General features: G+C 43.0%; 1 protein-coding gene across 5 annotated transcripts in view; it reads left to right on the forward strand.

Annotated features, from left to right (window-relative positions):
• Positions 1-22,433, forward strand: part of Tet (tet methylcytosine dioxygenase-like) — a 278,954-nt gene that overhangs the window by 189,858 nt on the left and 66,663 nt on the right. The gene's annotated exons all lie outside the window — the stretch shown is intronic.

The raw sequence follows: 22,433 nt of genomic DNA on the forward strand, positions 1-22,433 counted from the left end.
TGAACATCCACGTTTGTAAATCGATCGATACCGCGATTGATAAGAAACGCGGTGGAAGATAAATTATATTAACGATACTTTCGACGTCCCGGTCTTAACCGTGTACCCTTTTCTGGGGTAGAGATCAATTCTATGAAGAGATATAATAAGAAAGTCATAATTATCCGATAAAAGTGAAGAAAGTAACGTTGCGAAAAGAAAGAAGGAGAAAGAATATTAAATTGTCGGGATCTCGGAAATTGTGATTGTCTGTTGGCAAAAATCTGGAGGGTGAAGTAGAAACTTCCACACAAAATTCAAAATTGTCTGCAGAGTGTTTTCTGCTGTGCGAGGTGTTTCGCTATCTCCCAGCAACAGAAGAGCTTCTCGATTCCTCGAGAGCGAGAACTTTTTCTTCGACACGTCGTAACATTACTACTTACGTTTTATAAAAGTTACATTTGCCCACGATTTGCTTCCGTTGTTCCTCCACCGAGTGTAAATTCAAAGAACAAAGCAAATTTCATTTTCGTAGAGACCGTGTTTAACCTTGAAGCGTTCTTCGGACTATACGGTCGAAATCTTTGAGTAAAAATCTCTCGAGTGTATCAAAACTTTTGTTTGAAATTTTACGATGCAACGTGAGACCTTAGGAAATATAGAAGCATTCCAGTTGTATCGTTATTACAGCTTTATTTATAGAAAAATAATGCATTGCGAAGTTTTTGGGTCAAAAATCTCTCGAGTGTATCAAAATTTTTGCTTTTAATTTTACGATACAACGTGAAACCTAAAAAAATATAGAAGCATTTCAATTGTATCGTTATTACAGCTTTACTTGTAGAAAAATAATGCATTAAGAAGTTTTTGGGTCAAAAATCTCTCGAGTGTATCAAAATTTTTTCTTTTAATTTTACGATACAACGTGAAACTTAAAAAAATATAGAAGCATTTCAATTGTATTACACCTTTACTTATAGAAAAATAATGCATTGCGAAGTTTTTGGGTCAAAAATCTCTCGAGTGTATCAAAATTTTTGCTTTTAATTTTACGATACAACGTGAAACCTAAAGAAATATAGAAGCATTTCAATTGTATCGTTATTACAGCTTTATTTGTAGAAAAATAATGCATTGCGAAGTTTTTGGAGCAAAAATCTCTCGAGTGTATCAAAATTTTTACTTTTAATTTTACGATACAATGTAAGGCCTTAGGAAATATAGAAGCATTTCAATTGTATCGTTATTACAGCTTCACTTGTAGAAAAATAATGTATTGCGAGATTTTTGGGTCAAAAATATCCCGAATGTATCGGAGCTCGTGTTTTTAACATCGTGATATTATACTGTAACAAGAAATACACGAATGTCCGATTGTATCTATTATTGCAGTTAAAAGATACATCACGAAATCTTTGGGTAAAAAATGCGAGTCCCGTATCACGGTACAAGACTCCATCGACGTAGTTAATAGGCGTCGTCTTATGGGTAGAGAAACATCAAGATCGTCCGATGTGCTTGGGAACGGGACACTTGGGAATCTGGGATAACGAGAAATAAATATTGAACTTTGAAATGTGCGGTTCGCGAGAAAACGGCGGAACTTTCTGCGCGACTTTATATATATATATATATTACTCAACAATCTTATATACACACATACATATACAAAATTTATTTCAATTATTTCTTACATAGATAATAATTAAAATAAATTCTAATATAATTCTCAAAATATATAAAATATATATATATATAAATAATCTTTTTTTTATTAATTTACACGGCCTCAATACGAAACGTAACGAGAGAAAAGAAACGGTGAAACGAGATCGCGTATTTACGCGTCGAACGAGTCGCGGTTACCGGAAGTGGCCGGATCCGCGTGCGGTGTGGTTCCGCGCGGAAATATCGGCGCGTAAAGCGGAGGAACGGTCGCGGATTTCAGGGCGCGTGTCGCGACGCGTCGGGGTCCATTTGTCCCGAAATGAATTTTCTTCGGCAGTCCGCGAGCCCGCGCCGAGTTCGAGAACTGACATTAAGCGAGGCGTGGTATTGATCGCGTCGCGACGCGCCTGTGCGCGCTGCACCGCCATGTTTAAAATGTTCCAGCTGCAACTGCGATCCCGCCGCTGTTGCATTTCTCTGCCGAACGATATCTCATCCGCGGCCCCGAATCTTCCACCTCCCCGACCACCGTCTACACCACCCACCCACCATCCACCACCCTCACCTTCTCCTTCTTTCGATTTATCCGCGGCCATTTATCCACTACGTACGAAACTCTCGAGCCACTCTCTTTTCACGCGTTGAACTTCACCGCGGTGCAATTCATTTTTCGTTGGCCGTTTCGGGACAACTTTTACCGCGATACGATTTTTACACGATTAGCGATCCCGGACTATGAAATATCGCTACATCCACGATACGGGACGTATTCCTTACGATTTACAGCATTTCACTACGGTGGTGGATCGGTATGATTCGTTTTGGAAATATTAAAGCGAGGAGAAGTATACTATAATCTCGACGATTGAACGATCGAAGTATTCGTTTGATGTTCTGTATTTATCTTTGATTAAATGATCGGTTGTTTCTCATCGTACGTGGACTTTGTTTTAAATCGTAACGTGTGAGCAATCTTATTCTATATACTTTATTGATATATATTTTGTTCTATATATTTTATTCTATATATTTTATTCTATATATTTTATTCTACATATTTTATTCGATATATTTTATTCTATATATTTTAATTTTTAATTTTCTTTTTTCTTTTTAAATTTTTGTTTCACAGGTTTTATTTTTAAATGTTGTTTCACACGTGTTATTTTTAAATTTTGTTTCACACTTTTTTATTTTTCAATCTTACTTCGTATATTTTATTTTTAGATTTTACCCCATAGGCTGTCCGCGTTATCTCGACACCCTGGAATATCTCACGAGCGTACGAAGGTATCGAAAAAAACGTTCTTACGACTGTTGCTCGATACAACGAGGGGATGGAAAAATTATTCATACCGTGTGATTGATTGTTACGAGAACATATTTTCGATAGTTTTGACTCTACGCGAGATATGCACCGTAACGAGACAATTTGTTTTTAAATTTTATCTTCATATTTGATCTTATATGTTTCGTTTGAAAATGTTGTTTCGTACGATTTATTTTTACATTTTGTTTCCAGAATTTCGGTGAAATTTTATAAATTGTATTACAAATTACATTATAATTTAAATTATATTACAAATCGGATTATAATCTAAATTATATTATAAATTACATTATAATCTAAATTATATTATAAATTACATTATAATCTAAATTATATTATAAATTACATTATAATTTAAATTACAGTTAAATTATATTTAAATTAAAAATATTGTACATTATATTTTACCATATAATCAACTTTACGATCGATTTCACCCTTCATTCCGATGGTAATTTTTTTCCAATTCGACGTTAATAATCAGCCGCATTTTTCCCTGGGATTTTCACGAGGATTATTAATTGTACATCCTTCGTGTTATATACACCCCAAGCCGCGGCACATATACATCCTTCCGATCTAAAAACTTAAATACACTTCGTAATTTCAAACGTAGATTGCGAACGCGATAACGATCCTATAGAAACCATTATTCGCCGCAACATTTATGAGAATCTCCGCTACGTACCCGGTTCGTGCAATAATTATCGAAATATCGGTCGCGTAAATTTATCCGCGTCCCTAACCGCGCGCTAAAATCATCGTTCCCCGTTCGATGTCGCGTTCGTTTATAAGTTAATCTTTGGTAACTTTGCCTGTACATTTTAAAACAATTCAGACCGTTCCCGTTATAAACCCTCGACACGATCGTGCATAAAATACCTTGGACTATAAATATCCGAGTCGAGTCAATTACGCTAACATGCTTCGAAACGGGAATAATTGAAAGGCTAAAAGCGGTTAGAGTGTCTTAAAAATGAAATACATTCTATCGAGAGACTCCGAAAATCCAACTTCCTCGGATCTTACCGCCAATGATACCCGAATCTCTGCAAACGTGTACGGTATATCCGTGTGGCTCTAGAAGCGAAGACCCGTATCGACAAAACCCGCGAACGAAACACATTTATTTATTTATTCGATAAACGGAAGAGTAGATCCTTCAGCCTGGAAAACTTACCAAATTTACCAAATTCGTGACTACTAAACAAACCACGAATCAATGGACACCTTGAAAGCTGTTGAAGAATAAAAAAATAACAAATACTCCACAACATTAAAATTCTCGATCATTAAATCTGTCAAAAGATATTGGTTCTAAACACAGATGAGATAATGCGAAACAAAGTCCATGTTTCCAAACAAATCGTACAACATTGTACATTACACCCTTACTTTCAAGGGGTGAGAAACTTAACTCCAGAAATGATCGACTCCAAAGTGCATAATAGCAGCCTGGTAACGACCCGGGACGTTTCTAAAATCGTGGGAAGAATCCATCCTCGTTCCACTCTGGGTTACAAACTCGATTGAACAAAAATTTATACAGCTTCGATGCCCCCACTCGTTGGTCGTTTCCCTCTTGTAACCGGTAGATAACTCGTCCCAGGACTTTCACGGTGACGAGAATTGCTCCGTCGTTTCGAATGCACCGATCGACGAGGGTAATTGGGAGGACGCGAGTAGCTCGCATATTTTTCCCACTCCTGTTCGTACACTTGCGTGAAATAAATAATTGAAGACATAGTTACCGTTTCCCTATTTGCGCTGCGCGAGAGCACGGTACACGCTCGCTGATTTATATCGCGGTGGCGTTCGACGAGCTTTTGATATCTTCGTGGGCGGCGGAGTGTTATCGATCCGCGAAACAACCGGTGCACACGTGCGCCTGCACCTGTGCCGACGCACACCGTCTTCGTGACAGAACGCAATTCCGCTTTTTCGCTGTTTCAATTTATATTCATCCGAACGATCGATGCGTTCGAGAAGTCTTGTTTCCTCTCCACCGGGGGACGAAACACCCCCTTTACGATCCAGCCTGATTTTCTTATCGCGAAACAAACGAATATTAACCCTTTCCTCCAGTATTCAAATCTAGATGCCTTGTAACGAACAGTAAGGTTACGACTCTCACTGTTCTTGTGAACGTTGAATTTTTCTTTTGGAGCAATTCTATTTTTTTAACGGTCTTTCGGATATGTAAGGGCTTCTTTTTAATATTTTTTAGATAATATATTGAAACGTAAGGGAGAGGGGGTCGGTTGTAACACTGGGGCGGTGGTAACACTGTAAATATCTCGAAATATATTAAATATTAATAGTAGTATTTAGGTGTATAGTGTAAAATGATATTTGGAGCTCGTTTACGTATCGTGTTTATGTAGATGCAAAATAGACATCTGTGTAATGAAGAAAACAGTTAACTTTTCTTACTGTTTTGAAATTGTAATATAATTGTTTCTTGCTTCAAATATTTCAATTTGATCTTTCTTAAAGAAATGCTGATCGTTGCTTAGAATTCGTAAACACGTGGTTAATATTTAATTAAAGATCACGAGTGGGGTCGGGATCGGTTGTAACGTTACAACTTTTACTCGAAAAGAGTACTCCTTTCTGTACAAGAATTCTTGTTATAAATGCAATAACTTTTCCGTAATCGCGTTCCAAAGTGAAAGTGTTGTAACATTTTCTCCGCTTGCCATTCTTTGTCAATAATTTGTATATTACTTAACGTACAACGAAATTACTATGGCTCGAGAACGTCAGATAATTAGGTAACATGTTTGTACAAGAATTTTTGTAATAAATGCAATAACTTTTGCGTAATCGCGTTCCAAAGTGAAAGTGTTGTAACATTTTCTCCGCTTGCCATTCTTTGTCAATAATTTGTATATTACTTAACGTACAACGAAATTACTATGGCTCGAGAACGTCAGATAATTAGGTAACATGTTTGTACAAGAATTTTTGTAATAAATGCAATAACTTTTGCGCAATCGCGTTCCAAAGTGAAAGTGTTGTAACATTTTCTCCGCTTGCCATTCTTTGTCAATAATTTGTATATTACTTAACGTACAGCGAAATTACTATGGCTCGAGAACGTCAGATAATTAGGTAACATTTCTGTACAAGAATTTTTGTTATAAATGCAATAACTTTTGCGTAATCGTGTTCCAAAATGTTACTACCGACTCCACTCTCCCCTAAAAATGAAGATAACTCTTATCCATGATTCTTACGTTTGACACGATTCTTTTACCACGAATATCACACGATATTGTAAACGAAGGGGTTAAAAACATTGGTTGCAGATCGTGGTGAATTTTCGAAACGAAAACGCAACGACAATGGTGTTGCCGCAGATCGATCCCCGTGAACAAAAGAAACTTCCCGGTAGAGCCGGTCATTCGTTTCGAAACGAGTCCACGATGGATGCAAATCGTTTAGAAAATTTTGCATAATACGTACAGGGTGTCCCGTGGAATTCCAAAGCCTCGTTTGAAATTCTTCTCGACGAAGAAGTCACCGATTTCCCGCCACTAAGATTCACGACTCGTATTTATGGCAGAATTTAAAGGTTCTCGTGTTTGCATGGAACGTGTGCATATTTTGTAAAGAATTTTCGGATCACGGTCGTTTTTTTTTTTTTTTTTTCGTAAATTTGGTAAACTCGCGCGGTGTGACGCAAATTGTTCGTATTTACGAAATGGTTGCACCTGGCGCGACAATTTTATACTACAGTGAATAATCGAATTATTAGGAACGGTTTGAAAGTACTTGTTCGAAATTTCGGTGGAGAATTGAATCGTAAATGCATTTAATTCGTAGTAAGTCTTACGACTATTTTAAGGATACGTACGTATCAATATTTGCTCATCTTATTTATTATTGCCCAAACACGCTTCTATTTGTTTTCTGATACTTTTTTCGAGAATTTTCATACATTTCTTTGATCGATCGATGTTTATCGTGTATGGATTCAAAGAGAGGTGTGTCGAAGTATATATAAATTTATTTATTATTAAAACTTTGAAACAGTGTGCAAAGTGTTGTAACGAATATAACAATTCCTTTTGTTTGAAAAACCGAAATATCGTTTTAAAAACATTCTCGATTCCATTCTCGACCAAACTTCAAACGAACAGTATCTTCGAAGTGTCTCTAATAATTTGATCACCCACCGTACTCACTATTTAGTTGCATAAATAAGAACTATACTCAACTCGACGCGATTATTCGCGATTATACGCGAAGAGAAAGAACAAGGGAAGAAAATCTTCGTTAAAAAATATTGTACGAACCGCTGGAATAACGCTATAAAAAAAGAAGAAGAAAAAAAACTTCCGGGGAGCTGAGAAGTACGGACAGCGTGGGGGATGATCAAATTTCGGTCGAAAAGCGACTTTCAGCGAATGGAAAGATAATCCTTGTAATTTCCCAGCGACACCTACGTGGAAAACAGCGTGCATTGAAACTTTTGTACGAGACGTTTCACCAGCGAGGGAAACTTCGGTGGAAATTTTCGACGCGGGAGATTGCATCGAAGGAAGAACGGTTGTAGAATTACAACCACCGCAACCGACGAACCGAAAGTTTCTTTCCGCGGTGAAATTTCTGGCATGAAAATTTAAAAGGCGGTCTTTGTCCTTTTGCTGCTGCCACCGTTGCCGTACACACAGTGTCCTTCGATGACTCTACATCCACTGTCCTTGTATACGTCTGAAGAGCCACTGCTGCACGGTAATAAAAGAGGCAGAGGAAAAAACGAGGAGAGAGAGAGAAGAGAGAGAGAAAAAAAAAAAGAGAACCACCGCGTCTTTCTATTTAAGAAGGTAAAGACGACCTTCGTGCGTCAAAAGCGACTTCCACCTGCAAAGAAATCGTTGCCGCTTGCAGGATGGCCTCATCGCGACAACTTTTGTTAGGCAAATCGTTCCCCCGACTTCCACGTTCCGTGGAATTCACAACGCCGCGAGACACTCGCGACTCCGATCGCGTTACTCGTCGCTTTGTTTCGACGTGTGAACAAAAAAATCGATCGAGAACGTGGAATCGAAGTCCGTGAACCGATGTTGCGTTTTCGAGTGCACGTTCTCGAACCAAGCTCGAACGAACCAAACTTGAACGAACCAAGCTCGAACGAACCAAGCTCGAACGAACCAAGCTCCACGAGTTTGCGAATCTCTGCGCGAGAAATTTCTTTCTCTCCAAATTTCACCAAATTTTTATTCAATTTTGCACTCGTTGAACTCGCGAGACTCCTCGAAACACGGTCACAGGACGCTCTTTTTTTTTTATCGTTCTTCGTCCCAACGTGCAACTCTGTGCAGTTCTATGCAGTTCTATGCAGTTCTGTGCAGTTTACGTACGATCTCGAGATTGGAGTTCGAAATATATTATTCTCGGTTATCGATTATAACAGACACGTAGAATCAGGTGAACTACGTTTAAAAACTCTAACCGTGTGCGACAAGTGTAAATCTTGAGATGTTCAACGATCGGATGCACGCTATCGCGAGAAAAACAAGTACGATGCATTTACTCTTCGACTGGTTTACACGTGTATCATTATTCCACCAGGAACGTGTTTCTCGGATCCATTATCGCATTTACGATTTTAATTAATTTCTCGGCCATCGCTCGCTTCTTCCAACGAGTCGAATAGTTTTTTTTTGTTTTTTTTTTTTTGTTTTTTATCAATTTTATTCGCAACTTTCGCGTGAAAGGTACGCGTTTAAACTTTAATCGCGACGTTACGATATTTAAAGTAATTTGGAGAGTAAACATCCTCGAAGAGATTAAACGCGGCTCTAACGAAGCCACCCTGTTCTTAATTTTTTATTCATTCCGGCGTCCAAAATTGCGGGACACCTTGTGCACGATGTAATTAAGGAAAAGAGCCCGGGTGCGGAGATTCAGGGCGCTGAGTGCCGCGATAAAACAAAATAAAGGTCTAATTCGACGTAAACGGCACAGTTACGCCGGTTCGCCGCGCACCAAGTACAAACAACCGCAAAACGACGGCCCTCGAAATCCCTGTTCGAATGCGTGGGTGTTGCGGGACCGATCCAACGTTATGCTCGTTAATACCGATACGAGTAGATGGCCCGAGCATCGCGTTCACGCGTCGAACGTGTATCGAAATAAATTCCCATTAATACGATGCACTTGTTAACATTACTTATAGCATCGATTCGAGCATCGAGTAACATTGTAACTTCGACGACGAAACGATGTTGGGGAAGGTCTACCGGTACCGAACCAAATTAATTCTCATTGCTGAACAATTAAAATCGAATCGAGAAAAAATAAGAAACGGAAGTTCATGGATGTTGTAATTGTGCAACGAAGAGATCGTTGAATGTAATCGAGAAATCGTTCGATGAAAATTGGATGCAATTAGGAATATGTTAATTATTTTATCCGCGATGGAAGAATAAATTTTAAATGACACTCTTCTATATGTTAACTATGTGTTATTGTATAGTATTTAAAAATCTAATCGAATCGGTATCGAAGGACCATCTTTCGTCTGTTACAAATTGCAACATTTTTATTCTTGCGAATTATTAATCTTCATTATTAAATTTCCGAAAATTAATTCTCCTCGTTTCATTAAGTACGAATCGCTTTTTCAAAAGTTATATTTTATCGATTTTAACTGAGGATGCGAAAAAAAAACTGGTTCGCCAAAGAAAAAAAAAAATAACTCCAACGTTTGTTCGTTCCCATCGCTACATTTTGCTCCAAAATTCACGGGATGGTTCCAACGATCAACGTTCACGTGTTCCGCTCACTCGAACACGAGTTATTGCCACTGAAAAAAAAAATCAAACAACTCCTCGATGTTTATTCTCGTTCCTGTCGCTACTTTCCACTTCAAAATTCGCGGGACAGTTCCAACGATCGATGTTCGCGTCCAATGGTTACCTCCTCGAACTCGGATTACCGTTTCTAAATAAAAATAAAATACCTCCTCTAGATTCGTTCTCGATTCCATCGCTACTTCCCGTTTCGAAATTTGATTCGCGACCAACGTTCGCGCGTTTCAACCCCTTGAACTCGAATTACCGTTTTTAAAAAAAATAAAACAACTTCTCTAGATTCGTTCTCGATTTCATCGCCACGATCGTTCCCATCGCTACTTCCAGCTTCGAAATTCGCTTCGCGATCGACGTTCGCGCGTTTCATCCCCTCAAACTCGAATTACTGTCGCTGAACAAAAATAAAATAATTTCTCTAGATTTGTTCACAATTCCATCGCCACGATCGTTCCCATCGCTACTTCCCGCTCCGAAATTCGCTTCGCGATCGACGTTCGCACGTTTCATCCCCTCGAACTCGTTTTTAAAAAAAAATAAAACAACTTCTCTAGATTCGTTCACAATTCCATCGGCACGATCGTTCCCATCGCTACTTCCCGCTTCGAAATTCGCTTCGCGACCAACGTTCGCGCGTTTCATCCCCTCGAACTCGTTTTAAAAAAAAAATAAAACAACTTCCCTAGATTCGTTCACGATTCCATCGCCACGATCGTTCCCATCGCTACTTCCCGCTTCGAAATTCGCTTCGCGCGTTTCATCCCCTCGAACTCGAATTACCGTCGCTGAACAAAAATAAAACAACCCTTCGAGATTCGTTCTCGATTCCGTCGCTACCTTCCGTCGCTGTGAAAACTCGCGGGGCGGATCCGGTGATCGACGTTTCGCCTTCGACGATTGAATTTTCGCGCGGTCACGGACGACTCGACGATCCCGGGACGCACGCGAACGATTCAATCCGAAATCGTTCGGTATTGTTCGCGATCCGCGAGCTTCGATGCGAGACGATCGAGCCACGAGGTATCTCATGGGCGAAATAATTAGCGGTCTTCCTCGTTCAACCCTCACCGGTGGGTTCACCCTTTCCCTCCGACTTTATCTCCCGTTCCCGGGGGTCTCCCCACTTTTCCGTCGTCGGCGGCTAAATTGCATTAGACGGCCGAAAGTGGGGGTATGAGGGGGTGTTACGATGGGGGGAGGGGAGGGGGATTGGTGGACGAGAAGAAGGGTGTCGTTGGCGGCAGCAACGGGCGACAGAGGTGTCGGAGGTGCACGCCATCTTGGATTCGCGAACAATGTGTCGGCCCCCGAAGGTACCAACCGGCAGAAAACGAAGACGAACCATGCCCCGCGAATATCGATCGGCTCGCGGTACAAATAAAATGCTAATTCCCTCTCATCTCCGCGCTCGCCGCGCCATTGGACTCGATTTCTCCTTCCTTTTTTCTTTTTTTTTTCCCCTTTTTTTTTTGTCTCCCCTTTTTTTCCATCATCTTGTTCTTCGCCCACTCCGTTCCCTCCACCCGTCATGGTTCAACAGCGACGGTGGGGTAATTCGCGGGAAAATCGCGGAGACCGTTTCGTGTTTACGACGAGGGTGGGGGTTGATCGAGGATGGAAACGATTGCGGCCGTCCGGCGTTGACCCGGGCGGAATCGAACGCGGAAACCGGAGCGGATCGTCCGTCACGCGGCCAGCTTCCTGGGCGCGTTGTCGACGCGCACAAAGAAATCAAACCGACGACGACGAAACGGTGGAACGGAACCGAGAGAACGACCATGCTCGAGAAAGGGGTTGCGGGAACAATAGCGGAATTGGGATTTTTGTTTTTTGATAGTGAGAGGAGATTTTTGAGTTTTCAAGAACGAAGAGGTTTTTAGTGATCGATGGGTTTTGATTAATTTTTGGAGATAAAGATTAGGTTAGGTTAGAAAATAGAGTAGCGAAGCGATGGTCGAGAAGAGGGTTGCGCGAATAATAGTGAAATTGAGGGATTTTTGTATTTTGACAGCGAGAGGAAATTTTTGAGTTTTCTTGGACGAAGAGGAAGACTGTTTTTAGCGATCGATGGGCTTTGATTAATTTTTGGGAGTAAAGATTAGGTTAGGTTAGGAAATGGAATGGCAAAGCGATGATCGAATAGGGGGTTGCGTAAACAATGACGAAATTGAGGGATTTTTGTTTTTTGATAGTGAGAGGAAATTTTTGAGTTTTCTTGGACGAAGAGGAAGGGTGTTTTTATCAATCGATGGATTTTGATTAATTTTTGGAGGAAAAGATTAGGTTAGGTTAGAAAATAAAGTAGCGAAGCGATGGTCGAGAAAAGGGTTGCGCGAATAATAGTGAAATTGAGGGATTTTTGTATTTTGACATCGAGAGGAAATTTTTGAGTTTTCTTGGACGAAGAGGAAGGGTGTTTTTATCAATCGATGGATTTTGATTAATTCTTGGAGGAAAAGATTAGGTTAGGTTAGAAAATAAAGTAGCGAAGCGATGGTCGAGAAGAGGGTTGCGCGAATAATAGTGAAATTGAGGGATTTTTGTATTTTGACATCGAGAGGAAATTTTTGAGTTTTCTTGGACGAAGAGGATGGGTGTTTTTATCAATCGATGAGTTTCAATACGGTCTTCGGGGTTAAGGGTTAGGTCTGATCGAGGTTAACGAGAAAACGGATCGTTGGTGAAGTTTCCGTGGATTCGTCGAAAATCGATCGTGAAACACGTGTCGAAGGATGTCTTCAACGATCGGTGCATATCGTACGATCTTCCGTTTCGAGGTAGACGATTGGGGTTGATTAACAAGGATCAGAATCGCGTTCATCTATGGAGATATTTCCGTGGATTCATCGAAAATCGACCCTGAAACACGTGTCCCCGATTCCTTTCAACGCTTCGTGTACACGGCGCCGGATTCTGCTTCTCCGTACGTATATAGTTTAGAAAGTCCTCTCAGTTGGCATACTTATGCATCTGGGCGATTTAGCCCGTACTATTCTTCAGTTTCGCACTAATGATCCAGTTCTTTCCGGGCATGCTGCCAACTGGTCCGTTCCTGTTCGTTCATCCTCTGAATCTCGCGACTGTTGGCTTCTTAGCGATTGCTACGATTCTAGAATTAAAATTGATCGTCTCGTTCCGGATAAACGATGATAATTTTCTTTTTTTTAAATCGATCGTATTTATTCGAAAATATATCTTTTCGATCTTTCGTTTATTCTCGACGATGCAAAACCAGGAACGAGACCACGAAACCCTTCTAAAGTTTCCAACACTGAGAACTTTTTCTTATTTTTGTGATTGGAAACTCTCGAAATATTGGGTAAATGATAATATTGAATTGTTCGGAAAGTCATTTCGTTTTTTTTTTTTTTTTTTTGGGTGAAAATGAAGCACGAATTTGTTTAGAGTGTATAAACATTTTATTAAATTATATATTCTACATTTTGGAAAACAAAATTACTTTCCGAACAACCCAATATATATATACTGTTTTTATTATTTCCTAAATATTCGTGCAACAACTATCTTTCTGTGATGGACGACAAAGTATTTCGACAATCGATAGTTTTTATCCCGGATGTGTAATGTTGACTAGAAAATACTTGGCAAATGAAATACTTTCTAACGTATACCAAGAGATAAAAGGAAAAGTTGAAAAACCACTTGGAAAATCATTTTATGGGAATCACGACTGATACGTACATACGTATGTGGACTTCGACATCGTCCGATGATTATCTTAGTCCAACAGCACACTTCTTGGATAAAAATTTTATCGAGTATCGTCATTCGCGTTTAGAATCTAGGCCATTTGAAGAAGTTAAATTGCAATGCAATTTAAACCTTCGTCGCGAACACTATCAAAGAACGAAATTTCGCGAAATAAGACGTTTACATCGTAACACTTACGAGTGTAAAAATGGTTGCAACTATGGAATCTTTAATCGTATACCACGCCCAATTCGTACGTTTACTTATCAAAGATGGATCGTTAAACAAATGAGACACAAAGAATTCAATTCCTACCAGTCTCAAAATCGTTAAAATTTCAATTCCCGACAAAATGAATACGGATGGAAAAATTTCAGATTCGCGACACTCGAATCTGAAAATTAAATTTCGACTCATCTCCGATCGTGACAATTATTCTCTCCCGCCACGTGTGCATTATCGAGACGTTCCATTACGTTGTTTGCAGCGCCGTTTAAACCTTTCTTTCCCAAGAAGGTCCATTAACTATTACGCGAGCAAAGTAATAGAACCGTAATTAATCGTTGCCTATTATTTTCGTTATTAGGGTAATGAAGTCCGGAGACCGTGTAAAATAATCGAGTTAGAACGAACAGTGACATTATTTATGGACCATTTCCCGGGAACTTTTCACCCTCTGGAACTTCCTGCACCGTCTACCAACCAGTCGTTTTCTTTTTTTACTTTTTCTTTTTTTTTCTTTTTTTACCTACCCTGTTCTCGATTTCGTCTCCAGGAACGATTTTACCCTTCGATGGGAACCAGCTCGCGTACAGAGCTTGCGCGATTAACGAGATTTTAATTAACATGGTACGAGGTCGTGAATTCCGTGCTCGCGTTACGCGTCTTCGATCGTCACCGAAAATTGTTCTCCATTGTTCGTCCATTGTGGGGTTGAAAAGAGTCGTTGAGAGAATAACCCGGGCGCATTATTACATGAACGTAAACAGTTTTAATAGATGGATGCTATTCTCGGCTAGGTAGCTTTTGTACGGTACAATGTTTTTCGTTTGAAGTCTTATTAGCATTCGTATCTTGGTTGCATCTCGGTGGACGTGGCTGTGTACGTTGATCTTCGTTCGTGATCGCTTTTGTCACGATGGAAACCATCTTACCAAACTCGAACGCATTGTTGGTTATATTTATACATAATTCATTCAATTAAGAAGCATAGAAGAAGGAATTGGGGCACGATTTCCGCTCTGGGTCTCGTCTGAGCCTTTGCCTTGTCTTATCTAGACTCGTGGATAAGATAATACCATTGCCCCCTTATTTTCCACTGCACAAGCCGAGATAAAGATTGTCGTTATTCATGTGGCCTGAAAAGTCTCCGATTTCCAGCGTAACGCGAACGTATTACTTCTATCGGGCAATATTTATCGAGGCTGTTCGCGGGTCAGTTTGCACGGCCGTATTCGAGTTCGTCTTTTGACTTTCAACGTTCGTGAATCATCGAACGCGTCGCGGAAGGTTCCAAGGGACGTGGATAAACGATGAATTAGAATTTCGATTAAAATTACCAAGATGACGTTCGACTATCCGTAGAGTTTCCGTTTCCAATTACAAGGAAGTCGCTTTAAACGCGGTCTGTGGTGAAATTAACTTCGATCCAGGACGAAGTAAAATTCTACAACGACCTCCTCTTTTACTTCCGAGACTTCTTTCACTGGATGTAGGGTAACGGCGCGTAATGTGCAACGCTCGATTTTAAAAGCTTGCCGAACGTAGAGATATTTGTTTTTTTCTTTTTTCTTTGTTTTTTTCGACGAAACCAACGCGACAATTATTGACGAATATTTCTACGCGAACGGTTGGATATGCGAGCGATTAAATATTTGGAAATTATCGCGAGAAAATTATATCGCACCTAAGGAATTTGTAAAGAAGACTTGTCAAATATAAATATTTATTGGAATAAAAAGGACAATTAAAGAAATATCTTTCATTTTCTTTAAACGGAATCACGTATATCGTACGTTGCTCGTCCCAAGATTTTCTTTTAACTTTTCTTGCTACAGTTCCATTTTCCATAAACAATAACGATAATAATAATAATAACAAAAGTATATAGTACATTACGGTGTAATAATATAGTGTGCTTGCAGTAGTAAAAATATAATAAAATATTATACGATTATAGAATGCGTGTTTCACATTCTGCATAATAGTTATATCAAGAAGAAAATAAATTTGACGATATACTACTTTCGAGCGATCAAACCCAAACACGTTTAACGATAAATCGAGCAAAAGAGCACGAAAATATTTTCAACGGTGAATTTTCGAGCCGAGCACGAAAATCGATATAGCTGCAGTCTGTTTATTAGTAAGTAATTCGCGCTATTGCACGTGGAATTTATTATTCACCTGTCGAGATCATGCGATGCTCCATATTACACGCGTTCACCCTACGTGTAACAACGAGAATCGGAGCTACGTACAGTTACAGTGTTAATCGAGCAAAATGTATTACACCGGGAAAATTTGTCGTAATTTTTTACGATAAATTTTCAAGTAATTAATTTCATCGAGAAACGCAAATATTCCCCTCGAGGCAACAGGGAACGATGATCGATGCGATCCACGGCACATGACGCTACGATTTCTGCTCCTGTTATCAGTAGGCTGCACGAATAAATATTTGCCTTACGATATAACAAGTAACGTGGCACGTTACGTTTAGATTATTACATAAATCTCGCTTGGTCCGAGCGACAGGTAACATTGTATAAAAACACGTCTACCTGAACGCGTGATTCCGTCGTTGAATTGCCAACGATTTATCAGCAGTTCGCTTCAGGATGACGCAGCTTTTCGTTAAGGGTCTAAGAAATTAATCCTCGACTTTTAGACGAGAGGTGAAACAATTATGCGAAAAATAAGTACCGTGGAAAATCTTGGTTCGTAGTGGTTGTTTCGTAAAGTGTGCGGATTAAGGGCGCGAGTATAAACGTTTCCTCTGTCGGAGTTTATTTACAAATTACAGCCGTTTTTTCGACGGTTTCTAATTATTATTTCAAACCGGGGCGACGTAAGCGAATGCTTCGTTATTTTAACAACGACCCTTGCCAAAACACGCGAACGTATTAGAGAAAAAGACCAATGATATCGTTACGTTTGTTGACTTTCCGTGTGTATTTAATAAGAAAATTACGCGTGTAAATTAGAAGGCAGATGTAGGAAAAATATTTCTCTCGAAAGAAGTAATTTCGAATTGGAAGGGTTGGTAAGAAGTGCGAACAATTTTAAGCAGAATAATTTCAAATTCATTTTCAACCGTTTGCGTTTGATATCGACTGTGACTCGACAGAATCGAGCGATTAAAACGAGGAAAGAAATCTGTATCGCTCCCGAGTCGCTAATATTAAATATCGAAATACAAATGCAACAGATTTCTAGCCAAATAAAACAATTCCGATACCCTAGTATCGCAAGCGATCGAATATTTACGAGTAACTTATACCTTTTGGAGTAACTCGTTACTGTAAATTGTAACATTCCCCTCCTGTGAGATTCCTCTTTTCTTTTCCAAGTCTCGAAACTTTCGATGGAGAATTAAATTTGTAAACTCATCTCCTAGAAACCAAAGGAACTTTCCGAGAGAGCCTTCTACCGAAAATAACCACGCGACAGTAGTGCTCGAGTTTTTTTAGTTGCGTCGTTGTTCTCACAACGGAATGAATTGACAGAATTTGTATATTCGACCCTTAAAAACCGAAGAAAATTTCCAAAATACCTCTCCACCGACAATAACCACGCGCACAGTGATTCTCCAATTTTCCAGTTGCGTCGGTTACCTCACAACAGGATAAATGCATCAAATTTATAAACTCTACTCTCAAAAACCAAAGAAAATTTCCAAAACATCTCTCCACCAAAAATAACCAAGTGACAGTAGTGCTCTTTCCCAGTTGCGTCGCTTTTCTCACAGCGAAGTAGATGCACAAATTTTGTAAACTCTACTCTCAAAAACGAAAGAAAATTTGCAAAACATCTCTCCACCAAAAATAACCAAGTGACAGTAGTGCTCTTTCCCAGTTGCGTCGCTTTTCTCGCAACGAAGTAGATGCCCAAAATTTGTAAACTCTACTGTCAAAAACGAAAGAAAATTTGCAAAACATCTCTCCACCGAAAATAACCACGGTGACAGTGATGCTCGAGTTTTCCAGTTGCGTCGGTTTTCTCACGGTATGGTAGATGCACGACACGGGGAAAAGCGCGCGATCCATTTTCCCTCCGGAAATAATAACATCGACACGAAACCGGGGTAGCAATTTCTGGTTGGCCACGAGGCCCCACCCACTCCCCGTGAATTCTCCGACGATATCCTGGATATTGTGAGAGGCGTGTTAAGCGACCGAGGGTAAAGAGCCCGGGACGGAGGGAATCTCGAAGGGCAACCGCGATTACCTCGAGTGGCAGAAGCGATTTGGCAAACGCGGAAGCTCGGGCCGCGGTCTCGGGAACTTGGCTTCCTTGAAAGGAGCTGCCCCCGTGGACAGGGTAGCTTCCGGAGAGGTCAGAAGGGCGTTATTCAGCGCGGGTAACGCGCTCAGCAACAAGTTGCAGCGACGTTAATAAACGGAGAACCCTCCAGGAGCCATTTTGCCCGCCGTTGGACTATCCCGACTCGACCTCCGACCGCTGTTCCTCGTTCCACGATTCCGTGGACGCGATCGAGGGAAACGAGAGCCAATCGTCGAACGGGGGAACAGAGAGAGAAAGAAAAAAAAAAAAGAAAAAGAATCAGAACCCATCCGTTCCTCGCGCGCGACGAAAAACCCGGCGGAAAAGTTCCGCGAGTTAAACGGAGCGTCTAAGAGATTGCAACGTGAATCGGTGAGCCGTGGAAAGGGAACGAGAGGCGAGTTACACACCTAATTGACCGTTATGGACACGATCGCTGATGCAATCGAGTCGCCTTGATGAGCCGGAACAATTAAAATATCGATGTCGCGATTACAGAGTACCCCCAACGTGCGGTTCTTTTGCTCGGACGTGTTTTATTCGTCCACGCGCGGGGTTGTTCGACCGGTTAACACCGGGCTGGCAAAAGAGACGACGATCCGTACGAGGCTCGATTCAGGTCGAACGATTTTTCGAGAAAACGGAACCAACCCGTGGTCGCGCGCGACTCGTAGATTTTCTCGGCCGAAGGTGTATTTCGAATCGATAAGATAAACCGGAGCGAACACCTCCCGCGCCCCCGTGGTACGCGCCGATCGAGCTCCACGAGAATTATTGTAGTCGTGTTTCGCGCAGATAACCTCGTTGTGTAACGTATCTCTCGAAGAAGTGTCGTTCTTAACAGGTGAACGACACCGAATCGGCATCATCTTTATCGGAACCGGTTCTTGAAATCGCTCTGTCTCCGAGACCTACCCAAAGCAGTCGTCTCCGTACAGTTTCGCGACGTTCTCACAGAAATCGAACGGAACGGTACACACACCAACGGAAAATCCACGAGAGATTATACGAGCGAGATTGAACGTGGAACGATGACTCGAGAAACGAACGAACGAACACGAGAGATCCAAGACGCGGTGGATCCAAATTGGAGAAGACCGGTCGCGTTCGAATCTAAACGCGTTCCCATTCACGAGCGTATTGTTATCGTTCCATCGTCATCGTCGTCGTCGTCGTCGTCGTCGTCGTTGTCGTCGTTGTCGTCGTCGTCCTTGTCGCTCGAGCGGGTTGCAACCCCCTCGCGTGCGCAACAGTGAGCAATCGAACTCCATTCGATCGAGACCGGCCTGGGGAAGAAAAAGAAGAACAACAAAAAAAAAAAAAGGGAAAAATCGAAACCGAAGGTGGACCTTTTGTCGCGGCCTACTAGCATCGCTATGGCTACCTGGCGGTGGCGGTAGTGGCGGTGGTGGTGGTGGTGGTGGTCGTCGTCGTCGTTGGCGGTGGCTACGGTAGCTGCGACGACAATGTCGATAAACAGAGACGGACGCATGCGGGACCGCGACGCGAAGACAGAGGAGAGAGAAAGAGAGAGAAACAGAGAGAGAGAGAGAGTGAGAGAGTTTCGAACGCGTCATCCAAACTGGAGGTGGCTACACGACCAACGATCGAGTGGGGATGCCCGGGGTCAGGGGGAGGGATGTCTACCTGACTACACCAGGGAAACGTTGGTGTATCGGAAGAAACGAAAACCAACGTCGCCGAGCGGGGGTGGAACGGTAACGTAACAGCCGGAGGATTGATTCGATGGTCGTTCGTAAAAAGTTCGAGATCGATGGGAATCGAACCTGTATAAGATTCTCGACGAATAAACGGTTCTGTGGAAATCTAGCTACAAGTATTACGTACACAGGATTAATTAAACGACGATCGCTCGGAACACATTACGGTTAACGGATCGCCCGTACACGATTGCGAACTGAGAAACGATAGTCGAACGGTACAGTCGATTCAATTATAGGATTCACCAAACGGCCACTCTATTCCCAATATTTCGTTTACCGGATGACTGCCCCGACCAATCGAGCCACCCGGATCACCGGTCCGCGTTTCTTCCTAATCCTAATAATCGAGGGAGCCGGTAACCATACTTAAGATAACCAGAGATGCACGAGACGCGCTATAATTCGGGTGTTCGATGCTTTCGCGTTCCCTGGGTTCTCAGCGGTTAACGTTCCCCGAGACTTCCGGATGCAACGATCGTCCCGACGCGTTTTTTCTACCAGCATCATCACCGGCTACCAATCGCTCGCGTAGACTTTCGATAAAGATACCAGCAACGTGGCAAGACTTCGAGACACTCGCGGGACATTCCACGCACCCGGAAATCTCGTACACCAACGACCGTGAGGATGCAGGCCGTCAATTCCACAAAGACTCGACCAATTGAGCTACCCACATCGTCGGAACGGACTACTACTCCTCCCTGATCTCGATAGTCGGGATATCTGTCGAGCGGATCTAGAAAACGGTACAGTGGTTGTCAACAAACACGTAGTCGCGACGATATCGACGATCTCGACAAGTCCAAGTCCACGGATAAGGACGATCGTTCTGTCGTTAAACGCGAAGTATGTATTAACCGGTTACGGATGCAACAACGGGAGGTGAACGCGAACCGTTTCCAACGGAAGACGCGGACAGGGTTTATCCACGTGCTAGCGCAGTTACGAAAGCGTTTATTCGAGTATCGGGTCGACGTTTATTTATTTATAAATATCGTTCGCCTCACTTTTGAAATAGGGCTCCTGGCGGACCAGAGATTGCTACCCCGGTTTCCCGCCATTGTTATTATTTCCGGAGGGAGAACCCGATCGGAGGCGCTCGCATTCGCTGAACGCTCGAATTCACGAGAACCTCTATTATCGCGGTTAAATTGGACTGAAAATTCCTCGGGACGCTCTCCGTCGCTCACGATCGCCGCTGGTTTCTTCGGTCTCCGATGTTCAGCTCGTCGACGCGTGCAACGAAAGAGGCGCGTCGCGCGACGATCGAGGTTCCATCGTGACCCTCCCTACGCTCAAGAAAGATTTAACGCGGCCCTGCACGCCCGTATCAGCTGACTCGCGCTATCTCTCCCGAGACCAGCGAATATTTTCCAACGGGTGGTATCGATACAGTTCGCGAGGACATCGTTTCCATCGCTAGAGCTCCTCCACGTTGGTACCCTCGGTGGGGGTCGCGCAGCGAGGAGAGTCGCGGGACTCCAGGGGGGTAGCCGTACGCTTCGTAGAAGGGAGAAAGCCAGAAGAGTGGGAGGGACAGAGAGAAGCGGCGAAACGCGTGGGAGGCTGGAAGGGGAAACGGGGGGAGTAAGGGGAGGGGGAGGGGGAAGGATAAAAAGGGACGACGAGGAGGGGGAGGGTGACGGAGGAGGAGTGGGAGAAATGGAAATACAGAAAGCGAGACAGCGCGAGAGATCGAAACAGGAGGAAAAGCGGAGGAATGAATCGGTGACTGACGGAGACAGTGGCGCGCGGCGAAAGAGGAACAACGGGTGGGGGGAGTGCCGCGCGAGGGTGAAAGCGGGACGGGTTGGAGGGCGAACGGTTCGACGCGAAAAGGCACGAACGTTTCCGAGGGACGCGCGACGAGCTCGCGGCGAAGAAACAACGCGGTGGCGCGCACTTGACGCGCTGCTGGCTCGACCACGGAGCGAACGATACGGGCGAATGAACCGCGCTCTCGGAACGACTCGTTCTCTCGCTGGCCATTAACCGCCGCCGCTATCTACGAGAAACAACATTGCCCGGGGGAACAGGACGCGGACGGACGTACGGATCGATGAAAATAGAAACCGTTGGTAAGATGGTCGATGATTCGTCCCCGTGACTCGGACGGGGTATTACTAGCCGCCGCGTAGCGGTAGCAACACCGCCGTGCGGGGTTCGCGAAAACGGCGTTACGGCCAGTCCTGGTCCAGCGTCGTTCGGAGTCAGTGACCCGCGAGCGAGCGAACGAGCGAGCGAGCGAGCGAGCGCGCGCGCGCCGGCTCCGCGCTCTGGCCTTCAAAATCCTCGCGACCGATCACTTTCGTCATCGACGACCCCCAACCTTCCCCCCAACGCTGCTTCACCCACCGCCGTGTCGTTCCAGGGTGTGGCGGTTTTGCGAACCCACGCCGGCTGACGGACGCGATAACGCCACCGGGCGCTTTTAATGGCCCGCGACAGGCTGTTACGGGTGTTATGACACCACGGGACCAGTGTCGAGTTCACGATGCCCGTGTCGCCGGCCGCCGGAATTCGCGATAGCGCAGCTCGACGCGAGACCGACGAAGACGCGAACACTGGCCAGAGAGAGTAAGGGGGAGTAGAGACGAGTGGATGTAGGGAACCGCACCGGGAAAGACGAAGAGGTGGCTACCGGTGGGAGGAGAGGGGAGCGTACGAACACGTTCCGACACGTCGGACGGCCGT

This window comes from Ptiloglossa arizonensis, chromosome 3, assembly GCF_051014685.1.
Source record: "Ptiloglossa arizonensis isolate GNS036 chromosome 3, iyPtiAriz1_principal, whole genome shotgun sequence".
NCBI lineage: Eukaryota > Metazoa > Arthropoda > Insecta > Hymenoptera > Colletidae > Ptiloglossa > Ptiloglossa arizonensis.